Source organism: Centruroides vittatus, unplaced genomic scaffold (genome assembly GCF_030686945.1).
Source record: "Centruroides vittatus isolate TY-2023 unplaced genomic scaffold, ASM3068694v2 contig_397, whole genome shotgun sequence".
NCBI classification, from domain to species: domain Eukaryota; kingdom Metazoa; phylum Arthropoda; class Arachnida; order Scorpiones; family Buthidae; genus Centruroides; species Centruroides vittatus.
Window position 1 is genome coordinate 355,676 of NW_027122212.1, and position 16,705 is coordinate 372,380.

General features: G+C 28.8%; 1 protein-coding gene across 2 annotated transcripts in view; it reads right to left on the reverse strand.

The window, feature by feature from the left end:
- Positions 1-16,705, reverse strand: part of Hus1-like (Hus1-like checkpoint clamp component) — a 47,285-nt gene that overhangs the window by 14,754 nt on the left and 15,826 nt on the right. The window lies entirely within an intron of this gene.

Genomic DNA, 16,705 nt, shown 5'->3' on the forward strand with positions numbered 1-16,705 from the left:
TTTTTATATTTTAAAGGTAATGTAAAATCTGAATTAACCAAGGGGAACAGATTTACACAGATTTAGTAATTACAGATGATGGGGTTATAGAAAATGTAATATGTGAATGTACAGCAGGTAAAGGGCCTAAAGCGTATTGCAAACATGTATGTGTAACACTATTGGCAATAGAAGAATATGGAAGAACAGGCACATATAAGTGTCACAAAACATGCACACAGGTTCTACAAACATTCCATCAGCCTACCTGCCAACATAAAGGTTCCCCAGTTAAGGCTAGTGAGCTTCCATTTCATTTATTTAAGAAGAAAGGAATGAAAAGAAAATGATTGGAAGACATAAAATTTGACCCCAGACCATCTGGTAGTACAATCCCTGATTATACAAACTTTGTTATTAATTTGGCAATGAACATGCAAAGTGGTTGTGCAATACCGATATTGTAATTAAGGCAACCAGCAAACATGAGGGCTTTAGAGTCAGATCATGATTGCAAAAGCACAATGTCTGAAATGTGTTTAAGTGCTTTATATGTAACTGAAGCAAGTAGGGAGTACATAAAACATTTGGAAAAAGAGACCAGATTACAATGAAAAAGTGCAGTTTGGAAGAAGGAACATTTGTTGCATTTGACATCTTCAAACTTTGGAAAAGTTTGTAAATTAAAATTAACAAACAGACTAAAATTGTGTGGCTCATTACTGTCAAGTAGGCCAATAAAAAGTAAGGCAATTTCTCACGGCTTAAGATATGAAAAAAAAAAAAGCAATTGAAACATATTCTTTTGTAAATACTCCTGTGAAAGAATGTGGCATGTTTCTTCATTCAAAATACCCATTCTTAGCTGCAAGTCCAGATGGGCTATTGGATGATGATAAAATATTAGAAGTTAAATGTCCTTACTCCAGTTTTAAACTTCCTGTGAATGTGCTAAAGATACCATATTTGGAATGTACTGATGACAAAATTACTTTAAAACAGAATCATGATTATTTTCATCAAATCCAAGGACAATTAGCAGTGACAAATAGACAAGTTGCTCATCTGTTTATTTACACAAAAAGTGACTTCAAAGTTTGTATCATTCCAAGAGATAATAAATTCATTGCAGACATGATTGAAACACTAATTATGTTTTTCCATGAGCATATTAAGCCAGTTCTTTTTTAAAAAAAATGTTTTATAAACATTAAGTTTATAAAATAATTGAGCTAATTGTTATTTTACAATTTGAGTTTATGTAAAATTTTTCTAGATGGTGTATAGTGTGAATTTTTTTAAATAATAAAAAGAGATTTTGTTTTAAAGATTAAAATTCTTTTATTAGCTTACAAGTATTTATTCAACTATAGTACAAATTTTAAAACCACTATATTACTTTGAATTGAAGTTCCACAATGAAGACCTTACTGTGTATGATAGTATACATTCTTAATCTTAGAATTTATAAACAGACAAAAATTTAAAAATACTATAGATGGAAAACTTAAATTAGGCTAGGGTCTAGAATGGAAAAAAATTTATATACGGTATTAATAGAGAGCTAGACTAACAGTGAAACAAATTAAGAATCTCTGCCAACAATGCATGGTCTAAAATTGCATAACATAAAACATATAAATATAATTTCACTGCCAAGTTTGGTTACTGTCGGATGCATGTGTTGCTTCAAAATTTTATATGTACAGTACGAGCCATTCCTATAATACGTTCAATATGTATTCTTTTACTAGATATTTTTCTGTCTCGAGATGACAAACTGCTGCTCAGCTGTGCTTTTCCTCTCATAAAAGTGGGTATATTTACCACAACATCTTTAGTAATTAGTTATTCCTGATGTTAAAACCTCCATCAGCCATTACCCAGTCTTAAAATAATTATTGGATTTTTGTTTAAAGAATTAACAAATCGTACTTTAGAACCGACAACGTATCGCTTAGTCTGTTTACAACCTTGTCGATACTAGCGCCGCGTGCGGAGTAGATTTCACTTTTTTCCCCTATTGAATATATCAGGCTACAATTTATGTAGTTGTATAAGCAGTTGTTCAATTTAGTTCTTTTTCAATGTGGTTCAAGTTTTGTGAACTTATGAAATTTACTATGTGTATTGCTTCAAACAGATCATCCAATATTTATAAAATATCTGTTAAAAACCATTCAATAATAGTAGTATTAGTATGAGAGACTCTGAGATAATTTGTTAAAAGTTTAACAAGTTATAACTTTTATTTCAGAGTCCCTCAATATTTCGAGAGAAAGACGCCAAGCAGGGGCAAAAATAAGGCATAATTTCAAAATCCCTACACGGATTCTGAAATAATGTGGATCCCAAAAGCCCTCAAGCACCTCCGAACCACACCCATCTTAGGTACCCCTTCGGATATACTTTTCCGCATGATTTGAGCGAGGGTTTTTGAAATAAATCGCTGTTTTATATGTATTTTATATAGATATAAGAGAATTAATATTTTTAATATATTTATTTATATGGGAAAATCAATATTTTAAAGTTTTATATATATATTTTTAATATATAAGAGTATTTTATATATATGAGAGATATAAGAGTATTTTATATAAGAGAATCGATATTTTATTTTTAAAGTTTTATATTTAAGAGAACTAATATTTATATATATATATTATTAAGCTTTTATATTTAAAAGAACTAATATTTATATATAACTTTTGTTAAGATCTCGTGGCATCATCTGTTGACTAAAAAAATATTATATAATATTTTATAATTTTTCCATTGACGATTTAGATATCAAAAGAAATAATGAATCGTGCGTACTGTCATGAATCGGAACACACTATTCACTATTTCAAAATTATCTATTCTTTTACGCTATATATGTGTATTTTTTAAAAAAATAATTGACAGCAATGATACTCTATCTTTTTTTATTGAAATAAAAAGAACATTTACATCAATTCGGGAATAAGCAGTAAGTATACAAAAAACATAAGTGTATAAATGTATTAATTATATTTTAAAAAATTAAAGCTTTTCACATATTTTCGCTAAAACATAAATTAGAGCAAATTGATAATTATTTGATATAAATTTGGTTGTTAATTGTTTCTGATTACTAATGATACTACACCAATCAACTTTATGCTTGAAATTTTCCATAAATTCTTCGGATAAATCTTGATATTTTGAAATAATCTGCCAATCCACATCATTTTCAAGTTCTTCAAGTTAATAATGTCTTCGTGCAATTGTTGATGCTTACAAACAAGTTTCATACTGAGTAAATGTTTAAAAGTTAAAATGAAATTTTGTGTCAGTTTTTGATATTGGGACACAAGATCCCAGTTTAGACAATCATAATGTTGAGTCAAAAAGTTTTCTGTTAACTGCTGATAACGACAAACATCGTCCTGATTAATTCAATGAACATACTTGTATAAAAAATCAGGAGAGTAACGCCTGTTTTTCAACATTTTATTCCAGTTTAATTTATGTTGGAACTCATGAATAAAATCATTACTAAGCTTTTTTTCAGAAATAATATCCCAATCAAGTTTATCTTGAAGTCGTCTTATTACATCTTCCGTCAAATTTAATCTAGAAAAATCTTTCCAATCAGCATTTGAATTTAATTCGTGAGAGAGCAGAGCTATGTTTTTTACATCCATTTTTTTTATGAAAGAATCGACTTGTCTTCTTCTTCCGAAGGAAGATCAGATAACAGAAACTGTTATCTGATCTTCCGAAGGAAGAAAACCATTGTCTATCGAAAACCATTGTCTATCGAAGATCAGATAACAGAAACTGTTATCTGATCTTCGATAGACAATGGTTTTGTTGGTTCTGGCGATGGTCAATAATATTTGTGGTAAAACAAAAGCGAAAATAAAATATAAATATAATGTCGATGTAGAGTTAGAGTTTCTAAAAAACAAAAAACTTTTACGAGAGGTTATTTGCCAGGTTGGAGTAAGGAAATTTTCATTATAAAAGAACAACATCCTACAATTCCTCCCACTTATGTGTTGAAAGATTATAACAACCAGATAATTAAAGGTCGATTTTATCAGGTCAGTCCATAAGTCCGTGCGCATTTTTATGACCTTGAGAAAAATCTTGTTTTGCTGTTAAAAATGTCAGTCTAATGTGATAATTTTTACACCGAAGTGTTAAATTGGATCTCATTCCTATAATACTGTTCAGAATTGTGAACATTTCAGTTGTTTATTTTCGTTAAAATGGAAGTAACCGACGAATATAAAAGACACGTTTTATACTTTTTATTTGGCGAGAATGCTACAAATGCAGCCAAAAAAATAAATACTGTACATAATCAAATCGTAATTAGTTCAAGGACTGCGCAGAAGTGGTTTGAAAGATTTAGAAACAACGATTTTAGTGTGGAGGATAAGGCTCGTACGGGAAGATCTGTCGACTTCGACGACGATGCTCTCTCTGCACTAGTCTGCACTGTAAAAAAGGCTATTTCTGAATATTTTGATTCAAAACCGAAATCATTTTACGAAGACGGGATTAAAAAGCTACCATCGAGATGGCAAAAAATTGTACAAAATAATGGTGAATACATTATAGATTGAAATAAAATTTAATTAAAATCTTTTGCTGCTTTTTTTGTAGATAAAAATACGCACGAACTTATGGACTGACCTGATATAACAAAGAACTGCAGAAAGTCAAAAATGGATAAGTTTTATGTTACGCTTATCAGTGCAGCAAGTATGGATTATTTTCTGAAAAATACTCAATCGTCCTTCACATCGAAAATTAATCCACCGATAAATTTAACCGGATCGTGGGAAGTAGCATTGTCCCAGATAATAATACCTCGTTCATGGTTCAATATTACTAGTGAAAATAATCAACACATTACTACTACTAAGGAGATGAGATCGTTTAGAGTAAAAGCCGAAGATTTGTCTACTCAAATTCCATTATATCCTACAGGAGAGAACAAATCAAGTAATGTATTCCAGAATATTACGAATAATTTGAAAGGTTTAGGAAAAGTGCGTGTTATTAAATTTTCTTTTAACAAAGGCGATAGCATGATGAAAATTCAAGTCGCTAGTGATTGTAAATTGCATATAACTCAAGATGCTCTTGCATTTCTTTCTGCGCTGAGTTTAAACTACCTAAATCAGTTTATTATAAAAGGAAAAGATGAACTAATGTTTCAATATAATTCATTCAAATCCATCTTTACATGATTTTAATGGAGAATTTATTACATTAATCAAGAAAAATAAATAAATAGAAAAAATAAGAACCGAAAATGTTGAAAATACGACACATATACCGATTGGATTATACGGACCAAAAAATAAAAAATGGTGATCGTCTAGGAGAATTTTTTTCCGGAACAACTGTGTCTTCTTTAATTGTTTTAAAAAGAATTTTAACATCCGACGGAACTTCAAAAAATTAAATATGAAAAAATCATTGCCAGAGGGAGGCCGTGCTGGAAAATTTAGATTTGTACAAAATGTACAAATCTACATTTTCCAGCACTTTTTTCGAATGGATATAAGACCCAAACTCCTGAAAGGATATGGATGTAAACCAGAAGACGTCATAAGATCCCATTTCCAATTTTTAAGAATTTTTAAAAATTTTAATTGGACTAACTTTGTTTTTAAGGAACGTTTTAACATTAGATGGCTAAGTAGCCTAAAAAGGAAGGTCTGGTCATCTAAGAAGTTTGTTCTACAACAAGAATGAAAAATGGTGATCGTCTAGGAGAATTTTTTTCTGGAACGACTGTGTCTTCTTTAATTGTTTTAAAAAGAATTTCTTAAATCATTTCAGACAATCAGTTTTAAATCACTCCCGGATAAAAAGTTATTATTGAAAGTTCCACAGGAATCTTCTGTAAAATTTAATAGTCAATTAAAAGATATATTAGGATTCGATCGATTAGAATATCCCAAAGGAGAATTTATAGGGACTTATCCTTTAGAATTAAATGCCGGAATAACAGAAATATTTGTAAATTCTAATATAATAGAATCGCATCACGTAGGCAATACTTCGGCAATACTATTTCGAGTAATTCCGGTCATGGGAGAAAAAGACCAACAAATCGTTAAAATTTATAATACTCCATTATTTTTCCCTCTTCAAAAGAATTATATCAAAACTATATCTATCGATATATGTTCTGCAACAGGTGAAAACATAACTTTTACCTCCGGAAAATCGTTTTTAGTTCTCTGTTTTCAACAAAAAGTATAAAAAAACCAATTTCATCAAAGAATCAGTTATTTAATAAAATGAAGCTTAAACTGGAGGACTGTATTAGATATTATCGCTTGCAGATGGGAGGATTTTTTAATCCCGATTCTATATTTCTGCACACCCGTTATTTTACTCCGCAATGGGGAACAGGACAATACTTTAAAGGCCGTCTGATTCAAAGAGGCTATGGAGTGTTTTCAAACTATTTTAGAGAAGTGATTCTATTTCTTAAACATGCAGGGGGATAATATATTGGAAAGAAAGTGTTAAATATGGCAAAAGATATTGGATCCAACTTACTCAGCGGGCAATCATTAAAAGACTCTGCCTTGTCACAAATTAAAGAAAACGGTCAAGAAATAAAAGATGACGTCATTCAAAAAATTCAAACTGGTTCGGGTAAAAAATGAAAACGTTGAAGAAAAAGCGTAAAACAAAAGAATACTAAGAAGAGGAAAGAAGTAGACATTTTCTCTTAAAAAATGGATCCTTTCCCCTGTCCTCGTTTAAAATTTGAGCTGGATTTTTTAAAAACTATCCCGACACAGTTAGCGATTTTAAATACTATGGAGGCTATTCTACACCCTATCGCTTCAATAACTAATCAGAAATCTCCTATAGAATTTCTAATCCCCAGTTTGGGAGAAAGCTTAATAGATTTGAGCAGTATTTCGATTAATGGGCAAGTAACTATTTCTAAACGGAATGGCATGTCTACTCTCAATACCGACTTAGTAACCCCGATGAATAATTTATTGCATTTGGTGCTCTCTCAATGCACAACTTTATTTAACGATAAAATGGTATCTTCGCATGTTAACTACCCATACAAGGCGATAATAGAAGCTCTATTATTTTCGTCCGAAGAAGCGCAAAAAACTTATTTAAGTTCTTTCTTCTACAAAGATACCGCCGGATTTTTAAACAAAATCGATCCGATTAAAGATGCCAAGAATGAAGGATGCTAGGTTTAAGAAAAGCAGCAAAAGTCAAGTATTAGATTTATATGGATGACTTCATTTTGATTTTATTAATCAACCTAAATTACTGATAAATGGCATAGATGTTCGAATAAGATTGGAACATTTGAAAGACGCTTTTGCTCTAATGGCAACTGCCGATAATTATCAGATTCAATTAAAGAATATTACGTTAAAAGTAAATAAAATAGAAGTAAGTCCTAGCATCTTAATTGGAATGGAAAAAACATTAGAAAATTCTGGTACGAAGGGGTTAAAATGCCTTATGCGAATTAATATTAAAGTATTTATGTTGAGTAAAGGGATTTTTAAGTTCAAATATTTCGAATGCAATAATTGGTCAAATCCTGAAAAGAATTATAATCGGATTGGTACGAAATAATGCATTTAATGGACAGATCGATTTAAATCCTTTCAATTTTGAAAATTTTGATTTAAATTATATTTCTGTTATAAAGGATTCAATTTTAATTCCTCCTAATCCTTATACTCCCGATTTCGACAATAAAACCTACGCTTGAAGTTATGCAACATTATTCGAAGAGATAGGGGGAATTCCCTATGGAAAATTTGCTAATATATCATATTCCGACTATGCTCAAGGATATACGTTTTACATGTTAGATTTAACTCCAGACCACGCAGCGTCTGAAAATCACACGTCTATTTTAACACATGGGAATGTAGTTTTGATTTAAAGTTTAAAAAACCTTTACCAGAGACAGTTAACATCATGTGCTTCTTAGAATATCGCAATACAATAAAAATCGATCGACCTCAGAATATTTACATCGACTACTAAATAATGGATACGATTACGCTATGGAAACTGGCATTAAGAGATCTTGAAATTAGCAAGACATTTGGAGGTGTCTATCTGTCAGATTTATTACCTCAAAACATTGGAAAGAAGAGGGGCTTTATAGTTAATACAGACAGCAGTTAAAATCCAGGACGACATTGGATAGCTATTTACTTTCGGAACTCTACCTGTCATTATTTTGACCTGTACAGCTTACCTCCGAAAATCCCGAAAATTATAAGGATCATTAGACAGAATTCCAAGGAGTTATACTGGAATTAAAGGACACTCCAGGGCCCATATAGTCTTACGTGCGGATACTTTTATTTATTTTTTCTCTACAAAATATCAAGAAATCAAGATTTAAAAGAACTACACCCTAATACTAAATATTTTAATGATGCTTATGTAATAACTTTTGTATGCAAAAATTTTCGTTTTGGTAAAATACCATCAAATATAACAATTAAATGTAATCAATGTAGCATTAGTTTACTCAAATAAAAGTCTATTTTTAAAACTAAAAAAAAGCGTTTTTATTGAATCTGAAAAGAAACAAAAGCTAATATTAAATTTAACCGCCTATATTCAAAAAGCATAGAAATATTTTTACTTACCATATTTTTTACAAAAATTTTTAGGAAGAGTCCACGGATTCCATAGATTCTGGAAATAAAAAATTATTATTAAATCATTAAAAAAGAATATTATTCAAAACTTATAAATTTTTGAAAAAGATACTTACCCTCTTCTGATGATGATTCCATTTCATCCTCTGTTGTATCGGGAGATTCGAGGGGATCTAGGTTCTAATAATCGTGCAGAATCCTCCATCTGTGGAGCAACAGGATTGATGTCCAGCCGCAATGCTCCTATAACCCCCATAGCCTGACTAGTTCCAACCATCTGCACCTAAACCTGCTGACTTTTAATCCATTCCCTCACTCGTATGGGAACCTCAAAGTTAGAGGGAATGACCGCCATGGTTAGCGCCCCAACCGAATGTAGGTTTTCACCCCTCTGATCTGGGAAAAAAAACTTGACTGAATTAGATATTTATGACTATATTTTGAGTTCTCACAGTTCTCACAGATATCAAAATTTCTGAAGGGGATTTTGTTTTGCACTTTTTTTTAGATGAAAAGTCTTGAGTTCTAAAATCCCATTCATCATTGGATGTAAAAGTTAAACACTAAAAGTATTTTTATTGTATGTTTTTCTATGTCAATGATTTTTTACTCCATTCAAGATTTCCCCCACTCTTTTTTCCTTAATGAGTTTTCAGACTTTAAATGTCACAGATCAGATATCAAAATTTCCGGTGGGGGTTTTTCTTTTTCCCGCGTTTTTAATAAAGGGAACTTTAAACTTTTTATTAAGATGACCATTTTTTAAGTTCTCATACAGATCAGATATTACATTTCGGGAGGGATTTTTCTCATTATTAATTTGTTTATTAAATATTATCATATTAAATGTAAATGTAATTAAATCAAATTCATTAAATGTTAATAGCACATTGAGTTTTTATTTTACTATTTTTTTTCCCCTCATGAGATTTATTTTAATGTCTCAGATTTCAAAGGTTTTTCTCATCGTATATTAAATATTAATTTCACATCTGGTTTTTTAATTTTTTTTACTATAATTATTGATGAATGGTATAAAGGTGAGAGGAGTAGACCAGACATTTTAGTTTCATTAGTTCATCCTCATTGATTTCTCTCTCTCTCGCCAAGCGAAAAAATGTCTATGGAAGGTAAGATATAATCTCTCTAGATTTGTTGTTTTTAAATAACAAATTTAAATTATTAATTTTTTTCACAGTTAATCATTTTTTATAGATTCTCAACCTTTATTTGTAATTGATAACCCATTCACTTCTACAAAGTGAAAATTACCAAAAAACGACGAGGCAACATCCAAGAAAAAAAAATATAATTTAATTATTTCAAAGGATGAATCGTCTTATAAATCGATTCTGCCATACTCTGTATATATATCTCATAGATATAATTTAGAAGTAAAAGAATTCCGTCAGCAATATCATTGCAAAATCGAATGGAAAGGGGAAAATACAAAACAGATTTAATATCCCCATCAAGGAATTACATTTTTTCCAACAAGCCTTTTCAGCTGTTCAAAAATATTTAGAGGACTACATATAATGTTTACTTCTAAGTAAAAATTCTTACAATTTTATAACATAATGTTTTAAAAAATGATGCAAATTAATTGATCGTTTTTTAAACAGAAACATTGAAATCATCTCTCTCTCTTCAAAGAAAATAGTTTTACGATATCATACGAGAGAAAAATACCATCTAAACAACAGGAAAAACAGATTTACAAAGATCGACATAAATTACTTCAGGTAAAAAAAAAAAAAAATGTTTTCGCTAGTAGAATTCGGCTTTCAAAATTTTTTATAATGTTATCATAAATCTAATCTCGACTATGTTGATCCAACCATTTTTTTTAGAGATATAAAATCTGAATTATTTAATATAATTACAAATTTTGGAAACGATTATAGAGTTTGATTTGTTATTAGTCTTAAAGTAATAATGAATAAATGTATAGAAACAGGACATCAATACGATTTTAAAGACTTTTTTTTTACAAGTTACGCCAAACGAGTTTTATCCCCATTTCTAGCCTGGAGACATATCGATAATATGATAGAAAAAATTCTAAGAGATATATCAATCTCTGTTACATTAGGCAGCAGGTGGATAATTTATAAATTAGATTTTATAGATCAGTATATGCTGCGATTAATGGAGGGTGTGGATCTATAATTTTGCCCAAACAGTTAGTAAATAAAAAATGTCTTTTAAATATTCAATGTAAAGACAATAAATGTTTCGTTTATTGCCTTCTCGTGTCTGTTTTTCCGTTTGCAAACAATAAAAATAAAGTATCTACTTATAGAAAATATTTAAAATTTATTAATTGTTCAAATTTAAAATTTCCTGTTTCATTAGATCAAATATCAGCTTTTGAGAAATCGAATGCTATTTGTATTAATGTATACAGTTATAAGGATATTGTTTTTCCTTATTATATAAATAAATTTAAATCTGATAAAAATGCAAATTTATTATTGTATCAAAATCATTATTTTTTCATTCAAAATTTTAATAGACTTTTACATGAAAAACAAAAGTGTCTTTATTATTATTGTAAAAATTGCCTAAACGGATTTCAACGCGAATTGAGTTTAAATTTACATAGAGAAATATGTACAAATTTCAAATTTCAGAGACTGTCAGTTCCTAAAGTCAAAAATTCTATTGTTAAATTTAAATAATTTTTTAAAATGCTTAAACATCCCATCTGCATATTTTGTGACTTTGAATGTTTAACAGAAACAGTTTCTAATGCGATGCAATCATTGGATACTAGTTTTAGTACTGTTACGCAAATTCATAAACCAATTTTTTACACGATGGTCGTATTAGATAAAAACGAAACAATTATTTATTCTAAATTTTACTGTGGAAATGATGCAATAGACAACTTTCTAAAAACTTTAAAATCTCAATCGGAACGTCTTATTAAAGAAATAAAACTGAATATTCCATTAGATCCTCAGACAATTCCAAATTCTATTAATTGAGATAAATGTAATATTTGTGGAAAAAAGTTTTTCCCTAATGACGTAAGAGTAATTGACCATAATCACTTAGATGAATCCTTCCAAAATATTGCCTATCAAGCGTGTAATTTAAATTTAAATCTAAAACCCTTTATTCCCGTTGTTCTCCATAATTTTTCTGGTTACAATTCGCATCTAATTTTAAAAGATATTTCTAAAAAGTATATATCTTCTCTCAGAATTATTCTCATCAATATGAAAAAAATACACTACATATACTTTAAATTGCTTTAAATTTTTAGACAGTTATAATTTTTTAAATAGTTCTTTAGCAAATTTAACCAATAATTTAGTACAGTCAAACTATGACTTTCCGATCTGTAATCGATTTTTTTCTGATAATAAAAATAGGTATCTGTTGAAAAGAAAAGGTGTTTTTCCATATAGTTGGTTTAATGATATTTCAAAATTAAATAATAATTCTTTACCCAACAAAAAATGCTTTTATAATGATTTAACTAGAAGTCACATAAGTTCGGAAGATTACGATTTAGCTCATCTTGTATGAAAAGCTTTTAATTGTAAAATATTTTCTGATTATTTGCAATTATATTAATTTGTCAATGCAATTTTACTTGCAGATATTTTTACAAATTTTCGTAATTTATCATTAAAACATTACGATCTCGATCCAGTTCATTTTTTAACTTTCCCAAATCTTACATTTATTGCAGGATTAAAAATGGCTAAAATAGAACTAGAGCTATTTACCGATTTAGATATGTATTTATTTATTGAGTCCAGAGTGCGAGGTGGGCTTTCCTTTGTAGCTAAGCATTATAGCTGCGCTAATAACACTTACGTATCTCAAACTTATGATAAATTGAAACCTCATAGTTATATAGTGATGATTGATAGCAATAATCTATATGGATTGAGTATGGTTCAATATCTCCCATATGGAGAATTTCATTGGTTACGTCAAACAGAAATTGACAAATTCGATATTAAAAATGTCCCCCTAGAATCTGAAATAGGATATATACTTGAAGTTGATTTAGAATATCCTGTTTCACTACATAACCGCCATAATGATTTTCTCCTCGCAGTAAACCATGAAAAAATAGAATACGAAAATTTATGTGAATATCAGAAATCGTTTTTATCTTCTTTAAATCTAAATTTTAACAATAATATTAAAAAATTAGTTCCAAGTTTAAAAGATAAATTTCATTATATTATACACTATAGAAACTTACAATATTATCTAAAGGAGGGGTTAATTTTTAAAAAAATCTATAGAAATCTTTCTTTTAAACAAGCACTATACTTAAAACCATATATATTTTTTAATATTGAAAAACACAAGCCAGTAAAAGCCAATTTGACAAAAAATTTTTTAAATTAATGAATAATAGTTTTTATGCAAAATGTTCATAAACAAATTAATTTAAAAGCTGGATTGAATAAAGATCAATGTAAAAAATATGTAAACGATCCTGCGCTAGAGAGTTTCCAAATAATAAATGAAGAGTGTAGCATTTTCACATTAAAGAGGACAAATTTATTGCTCAATAAACTGATATACATAGGTTTTTGTGTTTTACAGTTGAGTAAGTTACATATGTATTACATATATTATAATGTATTTAAAAATTATTATAAAGATAGGGTTAAACTTTTGTATACAGATACCGATTCTTTAATATTAGAAATTTATATGGATGATGTTTACATTGATTTTAAACACCATCTTAGAAACATATTCAATTTTAGCAACTATCCCCAGACCATCTATTATTTTCCAAAGAAAATAAAAACAAATTAAGATATTTCAAAAATGAGGAGGAATCATTGGCAATTTTGGAATTTATTGGCCTAAAAGCTAAAATGCATTCAGTTTCAGGAGAATGTTTTGAGAAAAAAACAGCAAAAGGTATAAATAAATCAGTTGTTAAAGCAACTTTTTACCACGACCTTTATAAAGATACACTACTTAAAAAACAGCAACTTCATCATAGTCAAATGCAGAAAGTAAGTAAAAATCATGTGATCGTGACCCAATTTCAAAATAAAAAATCTTGTTTTTGGCTTCTAATGATAAATATATTTTAAGTAACGGAACAGACACTTTATCTTATGGTCATTATTCGATTTCTTCTTAGACATTTTTTAATACTGTTTATTGACTTTTTTAAATATTATCTATATAATTTCTATTTTAATTTTTAAATGAAGAAATGTAACCATTTTTTATTGTAACCCTTTATTTTTAATTTGTAAATGAAGAAATGTAATTTTATTGTTATTGTAATCATTTTTATTATAACTCATGTTCTTTATTCCAATAAAAGAGAGAGAGAGAGAGAGAGAGAGAGAGAGAGAAAGTTGTTGTCTTTTATTTAATCATCATCGCAACACGAAGTCAACAAATGACGCCACGAGATCTTAACAAAAGTTATATATAAATATTAGTTCTCTTAAATATAAAACTTTAAAAATAAAATATTGATACTCTTATATATCTCTTATATTATATATATAAAATACTCTTATATATTAAAAATATATATATAAAACTTTAAAATATTGATTTTCCCATATAAATAAATATATTAAAAATATTAATTCTCTTATATCTATATAAAATACATATAAAACAGCGATTTATTTCAAAAACCCTCGCTCAAATCATGCGGAAAAGTATATCCGAAGGGGCACCTAAGATGGGTGTGGTTCAGAGGTGCTTGAGGGCTTTTGGAATCCACATTATCTCAGAATCCGTGTAGGGATTTTGAAATTATGCCTTATTTTTACCCCTGCTCAACGTCTCTCCCTTGAAATATTGAGGGACTCTGAAATAAAAGTTATAACTTGTTAAACTTTCAACAAATTATCTCAGAGTCTCTCATACTAATACTACTAATAATAATAATCTTCAAGAAGAATGTGTGTGACCTATACAGGATGTCCAAAAATAAACAGACTACCTTTAATACCTCAGATTCTGCTCAATTAGAGAGTTCATTGAGGTCTTATTTTTTCAGATTACTTATTTTCTAGTGCCAGTGGCTTCCAAGGCTTTTCAGACATTTGATAAAAAATAAATAACATGTATTTTCTCTCTCATTTTAAATTATACCACTATAAATTTATAACATCAATGAAATTTCCTTTTCAATGGATACCAAAAAAGTTAACTGGAGATATCACACTTTAAAATAATTAAATAAATACTTAGTCTTACACGTTACGAACATCAAATAACTATTATTTTACTTCACAATTAATTTCTACGATTTTCAGAGATAGCATAAAGAAAAAAATTGAATCAATTTTTTCTAGAAATACTTGTTTTACTAAAATTAATGTTTCTGAAGAAATATTTTGCATATTTTATTTAGTGCTATCCTTAAATTCAGCTATGAAATATGCTGGATACACAACATTTTTAAAAATAATTTCTCTCAATTTTTTTCTGAGGTTAAATCTAGGAAGTTATTTATTATGTCCAGTGCCAGCTGGAGATGACACAAGTAATTGAATACGGTTATATCTAACTTAATAGTTCTGGAAGGAACGATTGGATAAAGATCTTAGTAGTGTAACTGGCAATACAACTGTACAGTATGCAGGAGATGTGGTTTCAAGTCCAGCTTCAGGCTGATTCTTTTCTTCCAGAATCTTCTAAATTATTTATTAAAACATTAATTTAATTATAATAAATTTAGCAAGAGATGGCATCTAATGTCTGCCTCTAGTGCCAAATTATTTAACATTTAATTATTAATAGCAGTAGTAAGATAGCTCGATATAATTCAGCAATCATTTGGCTTCATATTGATTATAGCTTTCTAAACTGATGAAGATTGCTATCACTCTAATAAGATCAGGTACTGGAAGAATGATCATGCTTTATGATCATTCATCAGTAAATGATGACTCATCAGTAAAAAATAATTTGATGTACAAAGTTTTCATCATTGGCTATTTTTCTTTTATTGTATTGCAGAATGCCAATTGGCATTGGAAATTTTCCAGAAAAAGTGATAAAAACAGATTTGGTTTTGTAAGGACAATATCTTTGTATTTTTTAAATTCTACTCACAGACCTTCAGCTGGTGCCACTTTTGTCAGCTCTTCTTCTAAGAGACATTGAATGGTAAACATTGTTATGGGCAATTACATCAAAGGATTGATCCTGTGTAGTCATTGATTTCCTTTGCCTAAATTTTTTTACCATGCACCACAGATCCTGCATTAATCTTTTAACAAGTCTTTTGAAAGCATAAAAACTATTACTTTTTCTTATTAAAAACAGCAAATAAATTCTTGAGAGCTTGATTGTAATTTTCTGTAACTTTTTTAAATTTTAATATGGAACAATTCAACTTATCAATAACCCTGTGATCAACAGGTGAACAATTAGGATTCTGTTCATTTGAACAGATGTTTAAGCATTTGCATGTAATTATCAACAAGTAAATGTCGTACTTTAAAAGAAAAAACAATTTACAGCAGATGTGATAAATTCAAATTGCACTAAACATTAGTTTAAATTTGTATTGAGTAATCTCATGTTGATAATATAACCTTTTTTCACTTTCCATAAATTAATCTTTGTTTAAAGTAAACAGACATTTTTGTCCTTTTTCATGTATTAATTACCCAACTTGATTATCTACTAAACTTGTTAAAACTGAAAATCATGTTTAGAAATAATTATGAAGTAAAATAACAGTTGTTTGGCAATGGTAATGTGCTAAGACTAGGCAATTTAATTATTTTAAAGTGTGATATTCCAACTACCTTCAACATAGCAAAACATTTTTGGTACCATTGAAAAGGTCTTTTTCTTGGTGTTATAAATTTATAGTGGTACAATTTAAAATAAGTGAAAATATATGTTTTTTTATTTTTTTTATCAAATTTCTGAAAAACCTTGAAGTTCTCAATGGCACTAAGATAAATCACCTAAAAAAGCTTTAAAACAAGACTCAAACAAACTTTCTACATTGAGTAAAACCAGCTATTAAAGGTAGTTTGTTTATTCTTCGACATACTGTATCTGAAGTATGTCTGAAA